General features: G+C 35.8%; 1 protein-coding gene across 1 annotated transcript in view; it reads left to right on the plus strand.

The window, feature by feature from the left end:
• The window catches only part of LOC131152613 (calcium-binding protein KIC-like), a 34398-nt gene extending 33572 nt beyond the window's left edge, over positions 1–826 (plus strand). The window contains exon 2 of the mRNA XM_058104362.1: positions 797–826. The gene's annotated coding sequence lies outside the window, so the exon portion shown is untranslated. The remainder of the gene's footprint in view (positions 1–796) is intronic.
• Positions 827–21110: the final 20284 nt, after the last annotated feature.

Consider the following 21110-nt stretch of genomic DNA (forward strand, 5'->3'; position numbering starts at 1 on the left):
AATTAAATCTGAGTATTTTATGGTATCGTACTATGGAAATATGATTTATACTGTTTGACGGAAATATTGGACTTGTTTGTGGAAAATATTGGAGATGTGATATGACGACTGTATGCTGAGTTTTGATATGACAACTGTATGCTGGGTTTCGATATGAGGACAGATTTTATATGAGATGACAATAGTGAGAATATATTATATTTTTTATTACTTAAATTACATGATATGATTTAAGAACCCTAAGGACCGGTTGTATTGTGAGCACAGTACTGTTGTTAGTGAGTTGTTTGGCCAGGTGCAACCACATTGTAGTGGAAGTGTAGGTGGCCTCAGCTGGTTGGTCTCCGAAGTGTTGTTGTACCTTCCCTAGAGTCTGAACCAGGAAGTGGTAAGGCAATCGGACCTACAGATGAGCTTGTAGATGTCTACAGACGTACTTGCAGAATGTTACTTTGACTTTGTTGGGGTTCATCACCCAGGTTAAGTCCAGCCTATAGGTCGCATAACTCGTCATGGGGGTTAAACATGTCCTTTGTCCAACAGGGGGTGTCTTCTACGCATATATGTGAATTTATGTAAACGGTATTACCCATTCATTGAACTGGTTTATATTGTGGAAGTAAATGTGTATTTGCAACTATATAGGCGTGAGTACAAATTACAAATGCTTATTTTGGTTAAAGAAAGAAATGTATGTTTCCTGCATATACTAAAACTCATGTTGGTCAAACACTGATAACAACTTAATCCATCTTACTCAGAGGTGTCTCACCCCAATGATCATTTTACTTTTCAGGAAATACCAGAGATCGAGCATAGCGAGCTAAGGGACGAGGTTTGGTTATTTTAGTTGTAGTAAGTGGCTTGTATGGACCGAGTTGTTTTCTTTCGTTTATGTTGATTTGTAATATTAACGCTTGGAGACCCTTGTGTATGATGGTAGTTTAGAACTCTGGTAATGTATTTGAGGTGCTTTAATTAATTCCGATGTGGTTATATAATGATTGTGGTATCAGGAAATCATATTTTATTAAAGTAGCATCTCGGGGCCCACTTTTGGGTTCGGGGGCATTACAGGTGGTATCAGAACCTAGATTGTTAGGTTCTGTAGACTTTGATAGTTGATGATTACCAGAGTATAAGTTGAGATAAGATAATGATAAGAGTGGGTAGGTTAGGTTGAGTTTTGGTCAGGAAGCATGGAGGCGGAGATCCCTTAACGGTCTTTTGTGTTTTTCCTGGAACGACGGTTTCAGGAAAATCACGGTAAATCCATCGATGGTTTCGTTTCTGGGTTGAGAGATTGGAACTTGAAAACTTAAGTTGGAACGTTAGGTTGGTTGGGTATGTGTGTAGTGCTGGTGTTGTGATTAGAGGCCGACACTTTGAAATGACTAAGTGTATACAAGCAAAGGGGTAGTAGGGGTTTGCAGGGGCCAAACCATCGATGATTTTCTGGGGGAAATATAAAAACTGTCGACGGTTTTGTGGCAGGACTGTGTGAATGAATCTTAAACTAAGAACTCATATGTTATATTAGTTTCTTCGTTCAATACTTGCACCAAACATGATAAGTGTGTAAATTATAAGTTTGTTTCTATCCTATCTTTATGATGGATCCAAGGGGAAAGAACATTGATGCCAGAGGGGATATACATGTGGAGACTTCCAGTGATGAGGATATAGATACCTCAGTGGTACTACGGGGTTTAGCACGGCAGATTAGGAAGGAGATCTGGCGAGACTCTAGAGGACAAACTCAACCACTGGTAGATTAGGGCTGCACCATTGAGCAGTTCACCCGGATGAGTACGTCGACGTTTGTAGGTGGAGCGGACTCGATCACGATTGAGTATTGGGTTTAGGAGTTGAAGAGCTTCTAGCTGTTCTGCATTGCACCGATGAGCAGAGGGTGCAATATGCTACTTTTAAATTGGTTGGGGAGGCTAAACGATGGTGGAATGTGGTAAAGCCGGTGGAGGAACAGCAGTCAGGACCTGCGGTTATTACCTGGAGCCATTTTAGGGAGATTTTCTTCGACAGGTATTTCCCCACTGCCACTCAGGAAGCTAAAGCAGAGGAATTTCTAAATTTGACTCAGGGGCCCTTGATCGTACAGCAATATGCGGCCAAGTTTGTGGAGTTATCTTGTTTCGCCCTATACATGGTCTCAGATGAGTCGAAGAAGGTTTGTAGGTTTGAGAGAGGTCTGAGGCAGGGAATACGCGTGCAAGTGGTGGCGTTTTTGGTCCAGAGTTTCGCTGAGCTGGTGGACAAGGCCATGACAGTGTATGCTAGTATACAGGAGTTGTTAGATAAAGGGTTCATTAGGCCCAGCGTATCTTCGTTGGGAGCCCCCATGTTGTTTGTTAAGAAGAAGGATGACTTAATGAGAATGTGCATCGACTATAGGGAGATAAATAAAGTGACGGTAAAGAACAAGTACCCGCTACCACGTATTGACGACTTGTTTGACCAACTTCAAGGGACACAGGTCTTCTCAAAGATTGATCTCCGATCAGGGTATCATCAGGTGCGAGTTAAGTTAGAGGATGTACCAAAGACTGCTTTCCATACTCGGTATGACCATTATGAATTTTTGGTTATGCCATTCGGACTGACAAATGCGCCTGCTGCATTTATGTAACTGATGAATAGAGTTTTCCATCTGTACCTGGATCAATTCGTGGTTGTATTCATTGATGACATATTAGTGTATTCGAAGAGTCCTGACGAACACGAGTGTTGACCTAATAAGGTCTTTCAATTGGTTTTGGTGATAACAAATAAAGGATGATTTAACTTGAAAATGTTGAGTTTTGGTGTTTCAAGAAATATGGATCAAGTGTGGTTCAAATTAAACTTCAAATATAGCTCAAGTATGGTGTAAGAGAAGATCAAGTATAAGTCAAGTATGAAGACAAATTTTCAATGATCCAAAGAGAGTCTAACATATTTGAAGCTCAAGCAAATTATTCAAAGAATCTCAAGAGCAATGAGAACTCAAGCATGATGGCTTAGGAAACATATTTATAAGTATTTCAAAAGCCAAAATATCATTTGAAATATGTTTTGAAGCTTTTTCAAGAGTTTATAAAGATTTAAGGACCTATTTAAGAGTATTGAATTAAGTTTTATAAAGATAATAAGAGAGCAAATTAGTTTTTAAAAGAAAGATATTTATAAAACAGGATTTTTAAAGGCTCAAATGACTGAACTTTTAAGTTCAGATGACTAAAGTAGAGACTTCAGATGACTAAACTTTAAGTTTAGACATCTGAAGAATTACTTTAGACGTCTGAAGAATTAATGAAACAAGACAGAAAGTTGGAGTAGCAGTTCAGACGTTTGAACTTGCGATTTCAGACACCTGAACCCAGACTTCAGACTTCTGAACCCAGACTTCAGACATCTGACCCTGTATTTAGTTCTGTTTTAAAGGGGATTCAGGAACTTCAGACGTTTGACATCGAATCCTTAGACGTCTGAACACTGTTCAATGGGCAAAAATTTTAAAACTCTTATTTTTAACTTATAGCCGTTTGAATCCAAAATTTTCTAACAACTTGGGAAACTTTTTAAGGAAACTCTTGCAACAAGGAAACCTACTTGGAAGCCTATAAATACATGGTTTTTGTGAATCAAAAAATTATCCCAAGCATTGAAATTCTCTGAAAGCTCTCTTGCTCTCAAAATCTCTTTTGATCAATCTCTTGCAAAGTTGAAAGTACTGTTATTCTGATATTTTTGTTCATCAAATCCTGAAGAATTACTGATTTCTCATTTGGAGAAAAGGATTTTAGTGAATTATTTATTTCATTCTTGATATTTTATCTTTTGAATTACATAGTTTTGATTTGTACTAATCTGCTCTTTGTGTGAGCTTCTCTTGTACACCAGATTTTGATATTTCTCTTATAGATTTTGGACGATTCCAGGCCGTTGGACATTGACCAAACAAGGGCATATTGTTTGGAGAAGGCGGACTCTAGCCTTGATCAAAGGAGTGGTTGTAAATAGGCGTTGTTCCACCCGGTAATGGAACTGTTATAGTGGAACCCTTCGGTGTTTTGCCAAGGGCGAGGACGTAGGCTGTGTTGAAGCCGAACCTTGTAAAAAATCTTGTGTCTTTCTCTTTATTTTACATACTATACTTGTTGTGTTGTATGATTTAAAAATACAGGTCACAGGTTCCAAAGAGAAAGAAACAAAGACTCTTGGTATTTAGAAAGTACGTTTCGATTAATCGTTTGCGGAAACCCAAAAGGGAGTACGTTGGTTAATCTGCGGAAATCTTGATCAAGAGAAGCGCATACTAAAAGATTATTCAAAGAAGGTGATAAACATTCACAGGGAAATTAACAAAGGCAAAATTATTCTTGATTGAGTGATTGAATTATTTTAGTTTTATTGATTGTCTTGTTCATTTAAATTACAAGTATTCTAAAGTGTGATTATCAGTTATCTGTTGTGCTTTCTTTAGTATCTTAAGAAAAAGATTAAAAATTATCAAAATTAAAAGATTCCAATTCACCCCCCCTCTTGGGAAGCTATTCCTAATTTCAACGAAGATCATTTGAGGATGATACTTTAGGTGTTGAAGGAAAAGTAGGTTGTATGCTAAATTTAAGAAGTATGAGTTCTAGCAAGAATGGGTGGCATTTCTCGAGCATGTGATATTCAGGAGTGGTCTTTCCATGGATTCGAGCAAAATTGAGGCAGTAATGAACTAGGTAAGACCAAAAAAAGTTCATGAAGTTAGGAGCTTTGTGGGTTTGGCAGGATATTACCGCCGGTTCGTAGAAAGTTTTTCTGAGCTATTAGGCCCTCTGACGAAGTTAACCAGGAAGAATGTGAGATATGAATGGATAGATGAGTGTGAACTGAGTTTCTAGGAGCTTAAGTAGTGACTTGTCACTGTGCCGGTGCTGACAATCCCTTCAGGGCAAGGGAGTTTTGTAATTTATAGCAATGCGTCCCTGAAAGGGTTCGGATGTGTATTGATGCAATGGGGACAGGTTATTGCATATGCTTCTCGGCAACTCAAGGAGTATGAGAATAATTATCCCATGCATGACTTAGAGCTGGTAGTAGTAATTTTTGCATTAAAAATCTGGAGGCACTACCTATATGATGAAAGGTGTGAGATCTTCACAAATCATAAAAGCCTTAAGTACATTTTCATGTAGAAAGAGTTAAACATGAGACAGAGGAGATGACTTGAGTTGAAAAAGGACTATGATTGTACTATCAGCTATCACTTAGGGAAAGCTAATGTGGTAGCTAATGCTTTAAGTCGGAAGTCAGTGAATGCGTCAGTTTCGGCAGTGGTGGCCTAACATCAAATTAGGATAGACCTGGAGATTGTTGGTGTGGAATTTGTAGCAGGGAATCACCAGGTATTAATTTATAGTCTGGTTGTTCAATTGACCTTACAAGAAAGAATTAAAGTCGCTTAAATGAAAGACACGGAATTGATGAAAATCATGGAGAAAGTACAGAGTGGGTTAGAAATAGGTTTCAATATCTTAGATGACGAAGTTTTGAGGTTTTTCACCCAGCTATGTGTGCCTGAGGATGTAGAGATTAAAAGGATAATTCTGGAGGAGGCTCATCGCTCTCTCTATACTGTACATTTAGAAAGCACAAAGACGTATAAGGATTTATGAGAATCCTTCTGATGAGGCAATATGAAGAGGGAGATTGGCCAGTTTGTGGAACAATATTTAACATGCTAGCAAGTGAAAGAAGAGCATCAGAGGACGGCGGGACCACTGCAACCACTTTGTATTCCTAAGTAGAAGTGGGAGCATATCTCTATGGACTTCATAATGGGGTTGCCTTCGGTGTTGCATGGACAAAATGTTATATGGGTAATAGTGGATCGTCTGACTAAGACTGCACACTTTGTTCCTATTAAAGTCAGTTACTCTATGAATAGGCTGGTAAAGCTATATGTATAGGAGATAGTCTGACTTCATGGCATCCCGGTATCCATAGTGTTTGATTAAGATCTACGGTTCACCTCTCGGTTCTAGAAAAGTTTGTAGGAAGCCTTGGGATTTAAACTTACTTTTAGTACCGCATTTCACCCACAAATTGATGGGCAATCGGAGCGAATGATTAAGATATTAGAGGATACGCTGCGGCCTTGTGTGCTACATTTTGGAGGTAGTTGGATCCAGTTTTTGCCACTGGTGGAGTTTGCTTACAATAATAGCTATCAGACTAGTATCGAGATGGTACTATATGAAACTTTGTATGGTCGTAGGTGCCGATCTCCGCTGTATTGGGACGCGGTTAGTGAACGATAGATTTTGGGGCCATAACTCATACAACAAACTTCCGAGAAGATCAAACTCATCAGGGATAGGATTAGGACAGCTCAGAATCGGCAGAAGAGTTATGCCGATACTCACCGACGAGAGCTAGAGTTTGAGGTGGGGGATAGGATATTTCTGAGGATTGCTCAGATGAAGGGAATTATGAGGTTGGAAAGAAGGGCAAGTTGAGCCCTAAGTATATTGAACCATTCGAGATTCTGGAGAAGGTTGGTCCAATTGCCTACATAGTGGCATTACCCCTAGCTTTGTCTAGGATTCATGAGGTCTTTCACGTGTCAATGTTAAGAAAGTACATTCCAGATCCTTTGCACGTGATAGACTATGAATTCTTGGAAGTCGGAGATACCTTATCATATGAGGAGGTATCAGTCCAGATTTTAGATCGAAAAATACAAGAACTGCATGCTAAGGAAACACCGTTAGTGAAAGTGCTATGGCAGAATCATGCAGTTGAGGAGGCTTCTTGGAAACTGGAGAGGAAATACATCGGAAGTATCCACAGTTATTCGATGAGATCAGACGTTAAATAGGTAAGTAAACTGTTAGGTAAGAGTTGAGTTGTGAATGTGTTTTGTGTAGGTGGTTTAGGTAAGTATTTGGTGGAGGTAAGTCTTTACATTTCAAGTTGTGTTTTGAGTGCCTTGGGAAGATTTTGATTGACTACTTGTACTCTCCCAAGGACTGTTATTGTAACCTCGATATTCATTCACCATATGTGAGGGTAGTTAATAAATTTGGGATGTAGCTGCTATGTGGGTGGCGACCGACTCTTCGATAAGACTTAGTTATTATCTAAAGGAAGCTTGAGAGGGTGAGATCAGAAATAGTTAGCAAATTTCGAGGACAAAATTCTTATAAGGGGGGAGGGGGGAGATTGTAGGGACTCGAGCTAGGAAAAAAAAATAATATAAATAAAAGAAGAGAGAAATAAAGGAAATGAAAGGAAAAGAGGAAATTGGTTTGGCAAAGGACCAAACTATCAATGATGTTAGGGAATCTCAGGAAAATCGTCGATGGCTAAAACTACCGAGGGAAATTATTAGCCAAACTATCGACGATTTTGTAAAGCACAAGGAAAACCGTCGACGATTTTGTAAAGCATAGGGAAAACCGTCAACGGTTTTCCTTTGGGCTGACCTTACTTATGGGCTAAGCTAACTTTTATTTCATAACTTAAAATTTTTTTCTCTCTCTTTCTCTCTAAAGTAGTTTTTGGGACTCTCTCTCTTTACTTTCACTCTCTCATGACTCTCTTTCTCCCATAGGCTCACCCGGAGTTCGTTATTGATTCTTGATTGTCTTCCTCTCCTCTCTCATCTTGCTGACTCACTTTTGGCAGTTGGTTCAGAAGCTAGGGTTTCACATCTTCAAGGGTTTTAGGCAGATTTTTCTAGGAAACGGGTAGGGGAATTAAGTATGTCAGGTTTTTATTAAAAGTGAACCAATTAAACTATTTGTATGTATATGTTACATGGTATTAATGGTTATTTCGAAATCCATCCGTTCAAAAATGGACTTCATAAATGTGGGAATATTTTATGGTGATTTTTGAATGATTCGAATTATTGAAATTGTGAGTTATGTTATTATACACGTATTTTGTGAAGGAATCAAAGAAAAAAGGGTGACCATCTTCGTTTTCCATATGTATAGCCATATATGTATTTTCTAAGAAAATTAATCCATGGAGACGATCGAGCCTGGTTTTTTCACCAAAGCATAAGATGAAATGTTTTTTCGGTTAGGTAAAGTGACTATGACTTAATACTCAAATCGTGTGGCATGAGAATAATCCATTTGGTTTTGTTTCATAATTGAATCTGAATATTTTATGGTATCCTACTGTGGAAATATGATTTATACCGTTTGACAGAAATACTGGAATTGTTTGTGGAAAATATTGGAGATGTGATATAATGACTGTATGCCGAGTTTTTATATGACGGTTGTATGTCGGATTTTGATATGATGACAAGTTTTATATGAGATGACAACAGTGAGAATATATTACAGTTTTTATTACTTAAATTACATGATATGATTTAAGAACCTTGAGGATCGGTTGTATTATGAGCATGGTACCGTTGCTAGTGAGTTGTTTGGTCAGGTGCAACCACACTGTAGTGGAAGTGTAGGTGGTTTCAGCTGGTTGGCATGCGAAGTGTTGTTCTACCTACCGTGGAGTACGAACCAAGAAGTGGTAAGGAAATCAGACCAGCAGATGAGCTTGCAAATGCCTGCACACGTACTTGTAGAAGGTTACTTTGACTTTGTTTGAGTTGATCACCTAGGCTAAGTCCAGCCTACGGGCTACACAACCCGTCATGGGGGTTAAACATATCATTTATCCAATAGGGGGTGTTTTCTACGCATATATGTGAATTTATGTAAACTGTGTTACCTATTCATTGAACTGGTTTATATTGTGGAAGTGAATGTTTATTTTCAACTGTATGGACGTGAGTACAAATTACAAATGCTATTTTTTGTTAAAGAAAGAAATGAATGTTTCCTGCATATACTAAAACTCATGTTGGGCACACACTAATAACAACTTAATTCGTCTTAGTGAGAGGTGTCTCACCCCAATGATCATTTTACTTTTCTGGAAACAGTAGGGATCGAGCTTAGTGAGCTAAGGGACGAGGTTTGGTTATTTTAGCTGTAGTAAGTGGCTTGTATGGACCGAGTTGTTTTCTTTCGTTTATGTTCGTTTGTAATATTAACGCTTGGAGGCCCCTGTATATGATCGTAGTCTAGAACTCTAGTAATGTATTTTACGTGGTTTAATTAATTCCATTGTGGTTATATAATGATTGTGGTATCAGGAATACAAATTTTATTAAAGTAGCACCCCGGGTCTCACTTTTGGGTTCAGGGGCGTTACATTAATTGGAGAGTGTGATGAAATTAAGAGAGAAATTCGAATGTGTTTCTCCCACTTTCATTCAATTCCTTCATGCCAAACATGTAGTCAAGATTGATTTAGTCTCACTCTCATAGAGCACTCTCCTTTCAATTCCTCCCATGTGACCAAACAAGCAACAAGCAAAGGATTTCACTAGTTTCTATTATTTTTGTTATTGTTGTTTTTTTTTTCTTTTTAATTTTTAGATTATACTCTCTAGCATATGCATCACATTTGTTCAAATCATCTTTCACAAAAATAAATTAGAAAAAATAGCAAAGAAAAACTTAAACAAAACTCTAAGCTCGATCCCATCATTTTACCTCAACAAACAACATAAATAAGTTCGATCACAATAACAATGAAAACTAGAGTATTTGCAAGCAGTTTTTACCTGCTTGAACTGGAATTATAGGAGATCGTTGGTGGTAGTCATACTAAGTGAACTAAGGTTAAAGAATTGAACAACTGGAAAGTGACCCACTAAAGCATTTGTATGTGTAGGCAATAATAGTAGAAGACAAGCTATTACAATATATTAAGGATGCAAAAACACTCATTCTATATTTGAAGAAGCCTTAGATTTGAATAAAATAAAATATAAAATTATATTAAAATTTGTCTAAATTCATCCAAATTCAAACCAAAGGTTTGAAAACCATACTACCAAACATAGTACCAAGGATGTGTCTAGACTTTACTTGATCAGCGAGACCTAGGGGGAGGACGTTGATCCGTAAGTTTGGTGTCGCACTAGGGGGTCCGAAGGGCTTGTTGGTGGCTAGTGTTCCTATGTACTAAAAAAAAAAAAAAAGGGATGTGTGAGATTCCTTATCAACTCTATTAGAAAGTACAAATGACGCAAAAAAATGAGCTTCTGTGAATCTTGCAAAAGAGCGTGATGGTAAGTCAATATTTTACAATATATAAATCTTTTTTTCTGTGAAGAAAATTTAAAATTAGACCTTGAAAATAAAATTTCAGATAAGAATAACAAAATTTATTAATTACAATCTTAGGGAAAAATATGATGGTTTCATCATCATCACTTATGAATGAGAACCAACTCTGCAAAGTTGGAAAATGTATTAGCCAATCAAGCGGTTTTGAGCAAACAAATATCTTGAGTATTAGTAAAGGATGAGGAGGAAAGAATAAAGTAGCTATGAGAACAAAGGTTGGAAAGTCAAATTAAGAAAGATACAAGAAGATTGGAAAAATAGGCTAGATGGGAGGGGTTCTCATTAAAGGGAGTTTAACAAAATCATGATAAAAAAGAAAATAAGGAGAAGAAATGTCGGCAGCAAAATAATAAATGTTAAAACTATGGCGAAAGATTACACTTCTCTTAAGATTGTTGGCACAAACAAGCAAAAGAGAATGTCATAACATCTATATAGAGTAAAGAAGAATGGGATCTCAAACCATCCTTCGCAATAATGAAAAAAAATATGCATATATATATATATATATGCATATATATATATAAGCGAAGTTATAAACTAATTAATAACAATAATCGTTGGATAATAGATTTTGTTTGTTCCAACCTTCACTACAAAAATATGTCCTTTTTAGTGACGAAAGTATTAGTGACCAATAAAAAACTATCACTAATAATGTATTTATAGTAACAAAAAAAAACATAATTCTTCACTAATAGTTTTAGTAGCAAAGAAAAACAGGTGCGTCACTAATAAAGACCCAACAGTGACAAATAAAAGTTCGTCACTAATTTTTTTTTGGCCTAATCATGACACCAACATATTAGTAACGGTTTTATTAGTTAATAGTGACGAAATGAATTGGTTACTATTAATGTTTTAGTGCAAATATTTCGTTCGTCACTATTAAAACATTTAATGACAATTTGTTTCCATCACTAATATTTTTATGTATTTTATATTAATAAATATTTAGCGAATACCTGTAGTGACAGTTTGGAACCATCACTACTAGCATCTTTAGTGACGAAATGTATATTCGTCGCTACTAGTTTTGTCAATAGTAATTAATTACTTAGTTCAGTGTGTATTAGTAGTGACGGTTCCAAAACCAGATTTTTTAGTGATAGTTATTTTGGTCAATATTGGTAGACTTGTGGTGATGGTTCTAGAACTGTAACTGTTGGTTTCCCATATTGCTAAATGAATAGAAAACATATATATATATATATATATATATATATATATATATATTGAGACTTTTTAGTAATGAATTTTAGATTGGTCACTACTAGCATAACTATGGTGATGAATTTGGAACCGTCACTATAATAGTTTCCACTATTTATCGACCAAATCAAAGCATATATATAGACTCTTTAGTGATGAATTTATATTGGTCACTACTATGAGGCTTATACTGATGACTCCAATCCATCACTATTAGTTCCTTTATTTTTAAATAAAATTTAAACAAATTTGTAAATGTTTTATTGATGCTTCTAAACTGTCACTATTAATAAACATGAATTTCTATTTTAATTTAATTTATGTTTGGACTCTTTAGTAACCAATTTATATTGGTCCTTACTAGCATATCTGTAATGAAGGTTTTGGAACTGTCACTACTAGTTTCCCATATTATTGAAGAAAGTTAAAACAAATTTTTGCACTTTTAGTGATGCTTGTCACTATTAATTAACATAAATATTTAAGTTTATGGTTTGTAGTGACGGTTCTAGACTGTTAGCTTTACTATAATCCCAAGAGGGGGGTGAATTGGTATTTTAAAATATAATCTCATAGGTCAATCTACTAGCAACAGTATTACACAAGCCTAAGGTCGATCTAGTGCGTATAAAATAAATCAATATATATATATATATATATATATTGTGACGCCCCGATTTTCGTACAATTTTTTTAAAATCAATAATAAATAAATATTCATTCGTCAACAATAACATCCATAAATCGGCCACATCAACCACCATATTACCATTCATATGACCCGACCCGCTTTGGGTACCAGGTTAAAAATTATTTCATTATACAACCTAACAGCGGAAGACAATATATACATGTCAGTCAGAATACAATACCTAGAGTATCAACATACATCTATATACATCACCATAACAGACTAAAAAACAATTCAACTTTAGGGGAATTATACCTCCCCTAGTCCAGAAACTCACCCTGTGTGTTAGGGTCCCAGCTCTATATGATCACAGAGCTTTATCGCCTGGCCTATCCCTGTTCCCTAAAAAATTTAGATAATTTGGGTGAGACACATCTCAGTAAGAAGGAATAAATTATTTATAGTGTGTGGTCATATGAGTTCAGTTATAGCACAATTTGTTTTTCAAACCAACATTTCATTTGAGAAAATACACTGATATACACATTCTCCTAATCATATAGATATACACACAAGCTTTTATAAGCTTTAAAATCATTTCTCAAATTCAATGATTTTCAATACATAATTATCAGCGAAGTTCCTGAAAATAGGGAAGATTACCCGCCCATACAGGTAGCTTCCCTCTGTCCTAACACGTGATGCAGCCAGGTATGACCACATTTGATACTTATCAGGATACTCACCTTACTTAGTAAACCCTCAGGCGAAGAGTTTCACTTCGCCTCAATTATTTATATTATTAACTCACACAGTTCTATTTCTCAATTTTATCATTCTCTGTTTCTCAATTTCTATTCTTTCTCATTTTAGTCAATTTTATCATTCTTTCACTTTCCGGGTAATGAGTATCCTTGGTATTTAATACCAACATCGTGTCTATAACTCATGGCTACCCTGAGGATCATTCTTTCCATGTCATGCTTCACCCCATAGTCAACGTTGTGCGGCCCGAAGGCTAGATCTAATGGCGGTTGGCCGACCTGGTTAGTACGATTGGCCGGCCTATAGCTCTGATCCAAACTCAAGGGGCCCAACAATCTTACAAAATGGCACAGTCGACTGTCATGCCACACGCTCTAAGAGTCTGTGTGATTGCACTACACCACTACCAACGGTACCGTGCTCAATATCATAACCATCCATCAGGGTTCACTACCCCATACACGCAATCATTATGCGGTATTGACATTTCATCAATCATATTTCAGTATATTTCAATTCAGTTCAATATAAATATTCTCATCATTTTCTATGCACATTCTATCATCTCATAATAGTATATATCATATTTCACGTATTTCTATATTTCCCAAAATACTCATATCAGTAATTTGTACAAACTCATTTTTCATGCAAATAATTTCTACTCTCATATAAATACCATATTTCATTATTTTCCACTATTCACGTCAATCATTCTCATTTCAACATTTTCTCAGAAAATACTTATCGTTATATTTCACATTTTTCAATATATGTCATATGTCACAGTTTTCATCTAATATTCATAATATATTAATTTCACACCCAAAATGCCACAATTTAATATTACTCAAATGCCACACAATTTATCTAATATTTATATCATAAGAATTTTCAGACAAAATACCATATGCTCATTTTCACACATTAATTCACGGAATAATTCTAAAAATATTGTTATAAATTATTCCCCTTACCTAACTCACTGAGAGTCTCGTTAACACCCAAATCTTACGCCCTTGGCTCTCAAAACTCAAATCATGCAATTTGCATTTTCCCTAGATTAATTGACTCATTTCCCCAAAATAATACCCATCTAACCTTCCCTAAACTCCATATACCCCAAATCAACATTTAAACTAATATTTGACCCTCCTACTTAATTTTTCGAATTATGCCTGCGGGTTCCAAAATTACACCTGCAGCGCTCACCCGGGTCCTAAATTTTGAAAATCCTACTTCAACCTCAGATGCTCAATATTCTAGCATTTTTAAATCAACCCTAATTAATTAAAATTAAGCCCCTTAATAACCCCCTTATCCCAAATTTGAGATTTTACCGACGACGACCCTACGAGAAATCCATCTCGTTAGACTTGTAGAGAATCATCCCTAATTTCTCGTGGTGGTGTCTGATCGTCAATCAGACTTATAATTTTCAAGAAATTGAGAAAAAAAGTATAAATTAGATTACCTCAAGAGATATGCCTACGTCGCTCCTACCATTGATCCGCTCCAGTAGAAATGACGGCAGTAGAGAATGGACTCCAGCGGTATCTTCCGATTTTTGATCGGGCGAGAACCCGTCACGGAACTAAGGAGAGAGCGAGAGAGAATGAGGAGAGAGAGAGTGTGTCCTGTGCACAAAAGCAGAATAGAAGAAGAAAATAAGGAGGGGAAAAGGGGGGGGGGGAGCGTCAGAACTCTGAATTTCAAAATCATCGTGAAGCTTCTTTGAAGCTTCAGAAATGATTAATAATAATAATAATAATTAATATTAATAATAATATATTTTATTAATAAAAATAATAAATAAATTTTAATTATTATTATTTTTTCTTTTTTTATAAATTTGATTAATTAATTAATTAATTAATTATTTTTGGAAATCACTCCACTAATCTTGTTTAACCCTTTTTGGGGTTATCACACACACACACACACACATATATATATATATATATATATATATATATATATATATACAGCGGAAATTAAACTGCAAAAGAGACTTAATTAAGCATACACAATAAAGCAGCTAATAGAGACAACACCAGAAATGTTATCGAGGTTCGGAAAATTGCCTATGTCCCCACCTTGGCTCACAAGCACAAGGATTACACTGTAGACTTACTTAACGGGTGGAGCGGCACCTAAATACAATCAAGTCAATTAGCATAGGGCTGACATCAACCTACATAACCAATCCTTTCGGGTTGGATTACCGCCCTCTAAGGCCATGCCTGGAATACAAAATTATTTCAATACAAATCGAGTACGGTGATTATGCTTCTCAATCAAGCAGATATGTACCAATGACAATCAATCAAATGCACATCAACAATAAAGGAATTGTAAGCTCGATGATGTGATTATGTGCAAACAACACTCAGTAATGTATAATCTCAAATATGCACAAGAGTGTTCAAGCAAGCTATTCTTCAAAACAAGATATGATAAATCTCAATATTATATTAGAGTTTCAAAGATGCTGGTAAGAATATTCAAACAAACTGAAAAGTATTTTCCTCAATATAATAAGCACAAGAGTTGTTTGAAATCAATCTTGTAAAATATTTTGCACACAAAAATATTTTACAAGATTGATTTCAAACAACTCTTGTGCTAAGGGATCTTGCAATATCAAGGCAAAGACCCCAAAGCCAATAAGTTTTCTCACACAAGATTTATTTGTTCAAATTAGTGGGAAAAACTCTAGCCTAACTCTCAAGATAAAAATCAACCAATACACACTTCAAATGAGAGTTATGAGCTATTTAGAAAGGAGCACAAACAATTTAAATAGCCTCAGTAGGCTTGAACAATCAAGGAATATGGAGTGGGAGAGTACTTGGAACTAGTATAAGCAATATAGGATTCAAAATATTTAGAGAGTTTTGGCTGAATGATTCTTGCTAATCCTCTTTAATCAAGACAAATGAATAAGTATATATAGCCAAGAGGGGAAAATTAGCCATTGGGGACACTCTAGTAATTTTAAAATTTGTTTTAATTATGTTTAAAACATTAACTCCTCTTTTAACCTTAATTACCTGCGGTAAAATTAAGCCAACCCGAGACTTTCGGTCGACCGAGTGCAAGGTTTGGTTGCCCGAACAGAGAAAATGGAAAAAGCAGGTTTTTCATGTTCGGGTGCCCGAATATATATATTTGGGTGGCTAAACCAAGCAATTTTCCAAATTACTCGAGGTTCAGCTTCTCGAAGCTATTTTGAACATAAATGTTCGGTTGCCTGTTCCTGAGTTCAGTAGCCCAAACTCCTTAGTTCGATAGCCTGAAGCTATTTTGAACGTAAATGTTCGGTAGCCCGAACTGTTGGGAAAAGTTCGAATAGGATTTCGGTCGACCGAGGAAGATGTGCTTTTTTGAGTTCGGTCGCTCGAAGTCAAGTCAACGTGCTGACTTTTCCACGGTTTGGTGGATTGAAGCAAATATACTTGCTAGGTTTGGTCGCCCGAAACCTCATGGTTTTTGGACTAAGGTCCTACATTCACGTGTAGTCAAGTGTGAGGACTTAAGGGTCGTTTTAGGGTCATTTGAGCTTACAATTACCTATATGCATGACATGCAGAAATTATTATAGACCCATTTGAAATTAATATAGACCCAATAATTGTAACGACCTGCTTATTTACCATTTTTTTTCCATAATAATATTCTATATAATAACCCTGGCAAAATATAGTCAACCTGGTAAATCATAATCCACCTGGACCTAAGGGTACCAAGGGTATACCTGAAATACAATACTGACACCTAAGCAAGAGGAGACGTAATAACATATACATATCAAATTACCATTTAACACAATACCGGAGTTTACTACATCCCTCATATGATTACACACAACCCAAAATATCCAAAAACAAGTCCTAGGGTCGTCACCCAAAAATTTGTCTGACCCTAGCAAAAGACTTACCCTTCAAATAGGGTAGAACAACTGAATCCTAACGTTGCGGAGCTCTATTCGCTTTTCTATCTGGGGCTCTTGAAATTTTTATATAATTTGGGATAAGACACCTCTCAGTAAGGGAAATAAACTAATATCAGTGTGTGGTGACATGTGTATTTTCGTGTTAAACATATAACAGTACATAAACATACTTGTTAAACTGTCTGTATCATAGTTAAAAGAAACATGTTTTATCATATCATGGTATAACATACTGAATTTCTATACACATAAATCATGTCATATAACTATACATAGAAAACATCCTGGATCGTTAGCTGGCTCGTGTCATGTCTTACCCCCACATGACTGGGTTGTGCGGCCTGAAGGCGGAACCTAGTAATGGCTGGCCGACCACGTTAGATCAACATAAGTCTGTAAGTATGATGGGTCTACCCCTCCTAGTCTGGACACCAAAGGGACGCCTACCCTACAATAAACCACATTGACTGCCAATCTCCCACTGCCCTGTACGACAAGCGATAACACTAACATAAACATGATTATGATCATATAGCTACGGTACCGTATTTTGTGAAAGCCAAAATCAAGCCAATCAAATTCTGATAATATATAACATATTCCCAAATAATGATACATGGCTATTTTAAAATCATATCTGTCATGTTAATATTTTTATACATCTTTACATAACATATCATATAAAATTTACGGCCCTTGCTCCGGTATTTTGTATTTTGTAAATCACACCCCTTACGCCGGTTTTGCATATCATAAAAGCCTTCGGCCCTTACGCCGGTATTTCTTATAAAACCCCGATTCGTACGCCGACATATTGTATACAATTCTCGTCCCTTACGCTGACATATCATATAAAATCCTCGGCCTCTACGTCGACATATCATATAAAATCCTCGGCCCTTACGCTAACATATCATATAAAATCCTTAATTTGAAAAATCCTTGTATCGTTTTATCATTTTCTTGTAAGCAGCAATAACATACCTATTTTGTAAACATAATATTTTCTTATCATAATTTCGATGGTAAAAATTACTCATGCCACGCAAAAGAGATAATAATCTTATTTATGATATTATACATGAAATCCTTATTTCTAATCAACATCATTATTTTCTACATAATTCTACAATATATATTTATCTGAAATTAAATGCTATAAAATAATAAATACATTTTCATAAAATCCTAACTTAGTTTATCCATTTACCTGACTTCTGGAAAGCCCTTAAAATCACTAGTCCTACACCCGCTAAGTTCCCCGTTTAACACCTTGAAAACAACATTGTCTTGAATAAAACTTCAATATTTCTTTGAGTACATTTTCTACAACTGTAGGAGAGTCAAATACTAAATAAAAATTCTTACCCTGAATTTGGGATGGAGTGCAAGTTAACCCCCACCAACGATCCACTCCAGCAGACTTAAAGAGAAACTTCCTAGGAGTGTCATGGCGGCCTCGGATCGCTGAACCGGCAAGAGACCGGCCCAAAATCTTAGAGAGAAGGGAAAGGGGATGAACAAGAGAGAGAGAGAGAGAGAGAGAGAGAGAGAGAGAGAGAGAGAGAGAGAGAGAGAGAGGGTTTTTACGTGATTTCTGCAGAAAAATCGAGTTTAGGCTATTTATACACCTGCACTCATCGACGAGCCACGTCACTTCGTCGACGAGGTTAGAAGGAAGTTTGTCGACGAATGCTCATTCCTCATTGAAGAAATTCAGAGTTGAAAATGGTCTCTCGGTAACTTATCATCGACGAGACACGTGTCCCCGTCGATGATCCCAATAAGCCACTTCGTCGACGAACTCAAGTACCACATCCCCTTTCTGCACATGATTACAAATGAAATGATATCTAATCTCAATATGTTTAGTTTGTGAATGTGAGATATGTTTTCTAGAAATATTAATTACACTAGTATTATCACATTTAATGGGAACCGTGTCATAGTACAATCCAAAATTCGTAAGTTGTTGTTTCATATAGAGCGTTTGAGCACAATAACTTCTAGCCACAATATATTATGCTTTGGTTGTGGATAAAGAAATTGAGTCCTATTTCTTGGAGAACCAAGAAACCAGAGATTGTCCTAAATAGTGACAAGTCTAGCTAGTACTCTTCCTATCAACCTTACTATTTGCAAAGTCAGCATCAGTATAATTAACAATCTCAAATGTCGTATGCTTAGGGTACCATAAGCCTAAATCTATAGTTCCAACTGCGTACCTAAGAATTCTTTTGACTACTAATAGATAAGACTCCTTAGGATTGGCCTCAAACCTAACACACATGCACACACTAAACATGATATCAGGTCGACTAGCTGTAAGGTATAGGAGACTACAAATCATGTCACAATATAATTTCACATCTACAGGGATTCCTTACTTATCTTTTTCATGTTTGATGGAAGAACTCATAGGACTACCAAGAATTTTACCATCTTCCATATTAAATCTCTTTAGCAAGTCCCTGACATATTTTGATTGGCAAATGAAAGTTCCATATTTAGCCTATTTAATTTGCAGTCCTAGGAAGAAACTCAGTTCACCCATCATGCTCATTTCGAATTCACTTTGCATGCATTTGGAAAACTTATTACACAAATCATCATTAGTGTCTCCAAAAATAATATCATTGACATAAATTTGAACAAGGAACATATCATCATTTTTAGATTGATGAAAAGTATAGTGTCAATTTTTCCACGGGTAAACCCATTTTCTAATAGAAAATCACTAACCCTCTCATACCAAGTTCTAAGAGCTTGTTTCAATCCATACAAAACTTTGGACAACCGGTATACATGATTAGGATATTTATGATTTTCAAAACCGGGTGGCTGTTCTACATACACTTCTTCATTAATGCAGCCATTTAGAAATGCGCTTGTAAAATCCATTGTTTCAATCCATACAAGGCTTTGGACAACCGGTATACATGATCAGGATATTTTTTATGATTTTCAAAACTAGGTGGTTGTTCTATATACACTTCTTCATTAATGTAGTCATTTAGAAATGCGTTTTTAATGTCCATTTGATACAATTTAAAGTTCTTAAAAGCAGTATAAGCAAGCAACATATGAATGACTTCCATTCTAACTACATGAGCATAGGTTTCTTCAAAATCCATCCCTTCTTCCTAATTATATCCCTGGGCAACTAGTCTAGCTTTGTTCCTAGTTACTACCCCATTCTCATTCTTCTTGTTTCTATACACCCATTTAGTTTCAATAATAGTATGATCATTAGGCCTAGGAACTAGGGTTCACACTTTACTTCTCTCAAATTGTTTAAGCTCTTCCTACATAGATATTACTCAAGACTCATCTTCTATGACTTCCTTAATATTTTTGGGCTCTTCTTGGGATAAGAAAGCAAAGTGACTCACTAGGTTTCTTAAGGAGGACTGGGCAGCTACACCACGTGAAGGTTCACCTATAATTTGATCTAAAAGATGGTTTCTAATGTATTTCTAATTCCTAGGTAGTTCTTGAACCTCACTTTCAACTTTATCATTTTCAATTGGTTTATCATTGCTTCTAAATTGATGTCCACATTATTTTCAATAGGAAGCTTATCTAAACCTGTTCTAATATCAATATCATCTTCATCATTTCTTTTAGAAAATGGATTAGATTCATCAAACACAACATGAATGGATTCAATAACAGTTAGTGTTCATTTATTGAAAACTCTATATGCTTTACTATTAAGTGAATAGCCTAGGAAAATACATTCATCAGATTTAGAGTCAAATTTCCCTAGATGTTCATTATCTCTAAGTACAAATCATTTACAACCAAAAACATGAAAATAAGAAATATTAGGTCTATGGTCGTTCCACAATTCATATGGAGTCTTATTAAGTGAAGACCTGATTAACACTCTATTCATGACATAACATGCAGTATTCACAGCTTCTGCCCAAAAATAGTTGGGTAATTTATGTTTATTAAGCATTGTCCTACCCATTTCTTGCAATGACCTATTCTTTCTTTCTACAACACCATTTTGTTGTAGGGTTTTAGGTGCAGAAAAATTATGTGAAATGGCCTCTAAGTAACAATAATTTTCTATGCCATCATTTTTGAATTTAGTTCCTCTGTCACTTCTTATATGTGTGATTTTATAGCTTTTTTTTATTCTGAATTCTTCTACATAATTTCGTGAAATGTTCACATGATTCATCTTTATGAGAAAGGCATAACACCCATGTGAACCTAGAATAATCATCCACAATAACAAAAGCATACAATTTACCACCTAAACTTTGAACTTAATATAATATGGGTCTGTAATAGTAACTAGGGATATGGTTTGTAATAATTA

Source organism: Malania oleifera, chromosome 4, assembly GCF_029873635.1.
Source record: "Malania oleifera isolate guangnan ecotype guangnan chromosome 4, ASM2987363v1, whole genome shotgun sequence".
NCBI classification, from domain to species: Eukaryota; Viridiplantae; Streptophyta; class Magnoliopsida; order Santalales; family Ximeniaceae; genus Malania; species Malania oleifera.